This window comes from Empidonax traillii, unplaced genomic scaffold (genome assembly GCF_003031625.1).
Source record: "Empidonax traillii isolate 1590-97213 ecotype Southwest subspecies unplaced genomic scaffold, ASM303162v1 scaffold681:size344372, whole genome shotgun sequence".
Classification (NCBI taxonomy): domain Eukaryota; kingdom Metazoa; phylum Chordata; class Aves; order Passeriformes; family Tyrannidae; genus Empidonax; species Empidonax traillii.
The window spans coordinates 339,460-344,372 of NW_020955874.1; positions in this window are offsets into that span (position 1 = coordinate 339,460).

The window sequence follows — 4,913 nt, forward strand, 5'->3', positions numbered from 1 at the left end:
TTTTTTAATGCTGACCGAAATAACTGAGTTCTTTCCACCCGAAGCATGTGTGCTTCTGCCTTTCAGTGCCAGGTGGTTGGAGAAATACCCTGATATTTATCAGATGCTGTTTTGAAGCCACTCTCTCTCGGGTGATACCTGAAGGGGTGGCAGTGGCATGGTCTGATCTTACGATGCAGGATGGCTTGTGAGTGAGGGTGTTTCATGTCAGAAAGGCCACTTCAAAACTGTCAGGATGGTTATGCAGAGGTCATTTGGGAGTGGGGAAGGAGGGGCAAAGAACTGACCTTTATTTGGGCTTTTTCTCCCCCGTTTCAAAATGAACTTACTTAAACCGTGCCTACCATAAAGGAGGATTTAGCAGATGGAAGCGGAACAGGCAGTAATGGTTTTGTAATGTTATATATTCTTTCCTTTCTTCTCTGTTGACAAAAATGTGTAAAAAAGAAAAGAAGAACAAATGGCACACATTTAAAATCTTATGTTAATCACCTTTCTGCTTTCTCAATTAATATTTTAAGCATAAAGACTAAATGTTGAAATAAAACAGAGTGAAGAATTACTGAGATGCAAATGGAGATCTTGTTGGCTCCTAATTAATCATCTGCGAACTATAAAGCTATTTTCAATTAGCCTGACAAATCAAAGGAAATAATCATCTTTGCTGATAGTAAGCTTGAGAGATTATTATTTTTTAATTCGTGATGCTACAACCTTTCCCTCCTTTCACTCAACAGATTGCAGTTGGACTAAGATATCGATTCCAGGACCTCAACAATGATGAAAATTAAAGGAGGACTTGCAGGGCAGAATTTGCACTCATCTGTTGTTGTGTTTTATTTTTCCATTTGTTTTAAATGAAACTGGTTCTTGAGTTTTTCCTCTCTAATGCTTTTTTTCCTGAAAAGTGGAAACACCTTCTTGCAGTTTCCTTCTGATGTTGTTTCACAGGTCCAGGGGGCATTGAGTGAGATGGAGCAGGATTGGGGCCAGCCCAGAGAACGAGCATCCTGAAAAGGACACAAATGGAGACACTCTGTCTCTGTATATACTCTAGGAAACATACACAGTTTGTCTAGAGAGTTCTTACATCAGTTATCTTATATTTCGATGTCAGGAGGAGGATGAACAGAATCCCTCAGATCACATCCCCCCCAACTACTGTAAGAGATGCTAAATTAACAGTTTCTCAGGTTTTTTAATTTTATTTTATTTTATTCTCCACTAACAAATATTCCAGTGTTTTAACGTCTCAAAGGATTTTGTTTGTGAGTTTGAGTTTGTTATGTTTTTTGTGTGCTTTGTTTTGTTTGTTTGCTTGGGTGTATTTTTTTTTCTTCTTTCCTTCCTTTTAATGAGTAAAATCTGGTTTACAGAAAGGGCTGAGAACTTTTGTTCCCGGGCAAACATCTTGTGAATGGCACCTCTGCCTTTTTTCATTGCTGAAATTGCAGGGGAGAGCTGATGATAGGCAGGTTGGAGCAGGAAACCCCTCTGAGTCATGGCTCTACTTCAGTAATCTATATTGTGCAGAAAACATCGTGGAAGTCATTACTGGGGTCAAATCTTCTGGTCTTTTTGCAGGCAAAATTCCTTCTGGTATTTTAAGTGCGTGAGTAATTGCTGCTGTGTTGATGTCTTCGTGGTAGCTACATTTCACTCAAGATCCAAGCAAAACCACTGACATCAGTGGAAAGCCTCCTCATGAGTAATGCAATAAGACGTGAATCAAGACACCCTAAGTATTATTTTCAGTGTTATCACCTTGATTTATCCAGCCTAGAGAAGAGGAGGCTGAGGGGAGACCTCATCATAGTCTACAGCTTCCTTAGAAGGGCTGGGGCAAAATCTGATCTCTCTTCTTTGGTGACCTGTGATAGGACCTGAGGGAATGGCATGAAGCTGAGTCAGGGAAGGTTTAAGCTGAATTTTAGGGAAAAGTTCTTCACCCAGAGGGTGGTTGAGTACTGGGACAGGCTCACAGGTAAGTGGCCACAGCACCAAGCCTGAGTTCAAGTAGTGTTTGGACAATTCTCCCAAGCACATGGTGTGATTCCTGGGGGTGTCCTGTGCAGAGGCAGGAGCTGGACTCGATGATCCATCTGGGTTCCTTCCAACTCAGGATATTCTAGGATTCTATGATCTTAGTTAATTTTTTTTTAGCTGCATTGGTGCTATGGCAGGACATGTGTGCTCACACAGGCACACATGTGATATTGAAGGGATATTTCTAAGATTACCAACCTCGGTGCTTTTAGGTTGAAGCTGTAGTTAACATAGTCTGCAAAATTTCAATTTTTCTCCTGTGTTTTTGAATTATGAGTTTTCTTAGGATGTATCTAGACCTGCATTTATATTCAGCTTAGCAGTGTGTTCTTGTAGTGATTTCCCAGTAGTTCCACCTTAGACTGGTGAGAATTTAACTTGGCTCATGGTTTCCTTGGACCTCCAACTACTACATTCATGGGAACTCAGACCACAGGGCCAGACTAAAACCACACTGAGGCAACCCCCCAAAATATGGTCTTTGGGTCCTCAGCACAGGTGGTTTTTCCTTTCAGAATAACTTATATTCCTAATGCACACATGGACATAGACCACATGTTCTCATACTCCTTTTTGGTCTCTGAGACTCTTGATTCACTCAGGACTGGTTGTAGTCTGGGGCATTATCTGGGTGGGTGACAAAGGGCCTAGAAGAAACCTGTTTTGTTTTTTGTAGAGCTTGAGATACTTTGGGATAACAGTAGTTCTCATTGAAAAAACCTGCAAACTAAACCTTTAAAAATTTCCTATTTATCCCCACTTCTCTCACAGAGGTTTCCTATATGGCATTGGAAAACTCAACTCAGTCTTGTCATGTGGAAATAGCTACTAAATGTGTGATCGTCGCCTTTGGAGATGCCTAATTTCACACTTTGCAGAAATGCTCAGTACTCTCAGCGGCATCTTAAGCCAAAGAATCTCATGCCTATATTAATCCTTCAGAATATCAAATTCTTTAGAAATACAGAGTTTTATCTCAGCCTGAACTGCAAATCCAGTGCTTCATTTCTTCCACTTCCTCCCATCCCTAAATCTGGAGAACAGATAATAACTCCTTTCCTCCTCAGAGATGTGTTGTGAAGATAAAGCCATCACTTGTGCAGAGCTTGGATGCAGGTTGATGAACACCACGGAAAACCCATCAGCTTCAGCAGGTCTGCAGGAAAGCAGGAGTAAGAAAAATACAGGTCCATGATTCAGGAAGGGCAGTGTCCTCCTTGTGTCCTGAATGAGGCAAAGGAATAAAAACAAAACGTGTGATTGTCATATGTAGAAGGAATGATAGAGGTGGAGGAAAAGTGAACAATTCGAGGTGGTGTTTTCTAACATGTCAGTGGTTGATTTTTTGATATTTTCTTTCTTTTTAACATATTTTTTTTTTGTATTTCTCTGAATATATATATACATACAGGTAAAGATAGGTGCATTTCCTTGCCAGCAAAGGAAATGCAACGTGTGTCGTGCCTATGCATAATTATGTCAGTACCCAGAGACATGGATGATGCCTGTTGTCACCTGTGAGTCTTCACTGCTTTTGTGTGTGCCTTTGTGGATATCTAAGCTACAGCTCCACAGAAACCAAGACACAACACAAATGTATAGAAAATTTATACCTGTTTCACACAATTCCCTGGGGCTATGCAGACTCCCGGGTGGATGTTGGATCACTCTATCTTAGAAGTGTATTTCCCTTGTTATAAGTTTAAATTAAGGCTTTGACCTGAAGCTCAACTCATTTTTTTTTTTTTTTTCCTCTCAAGGTACAAAACACCTGGTTATTTAACCTGTCCTTTTACATTTCCACTCTGGGTTACTGTCAACTCCAGAGGCACTGTAATAATTAATGAAAACCTGTCCTCTTGGAAGACAGAAGTGACTGAAATGCCCAGGGAAAGCTTGTTTGTGAGCCTCACATGCCGGTGTTCATGCTAACGTGGATAATTAGCCGACCTTCTGTATGTGTATTTAAATTTAGCCCATGACCAGTTTAGTTCCCAATTAATATTATACTACAATATTACAATACAACTGTTTGCTTCACTGTTTCTCTGTTAGAATCACATTAACCTTCTTACACTACTTGACTGGCTAACTCTTTTCTTGCTAAGCCACAAATCACCCTGTGTGTAACTTGGGGTGGTCCCATGGCTGCAGGGAGCACTGCTGTCTGCCGATCTTGGTTGCTTTATTACAAGTCAGGATACAATCCTTCAGCTCCAGTTCTGCCTTTAATGACACTCTTCCCTAATACTGACCAGTCACAGAAGAGCTTCCTCTCTCAGCTGCAGCCATTATGAACAATTGTTCATAGGAAGTTCACAGGAACTCAAAAGAAAGCAGTGTGAACTGCTGTGAGTGCAGACAGGTGTTGAAGGCTGTTGTTTTTGAGACTGTTGGTTTCTTTTCCATGGCCAGGGAGGGCAGAGGAACCCCCTTTGCTAGAGGAGAAGTTGTCTCCCTTGCAAAACCTCAAGCCAATTGCAGGCCACCCCTTTTCTCCATGAGTGCAGAAATGATGGCTGATGAATTTGCTTCCTGCAGAGTTGCACTGGAGTAGATTTATAGATTCTGTGATAAATTTTAAACTATATTTAGGGACTCTAAGGAAACAGTAATGAATAGGCACAGGTCTTGAACTGTGATTCTTGATTGCAGCTGCTTCATAATTGACTTTTTTTAAAAGTACCAGTATGAGAGAGGAAGTGGAGGGGAATATAAAATTATGCTGAGCCCAGAGAAAGGAGGATCCTCGAGTACGAATTGAACAAGACCCATGGGAAAGCCAAAAATGATGAAGGAGGGACTGAACCTATGATGGATTTCTGAACAGTCACCCAGGGTCTTTCCATTAATAGCAGGCAGGATGT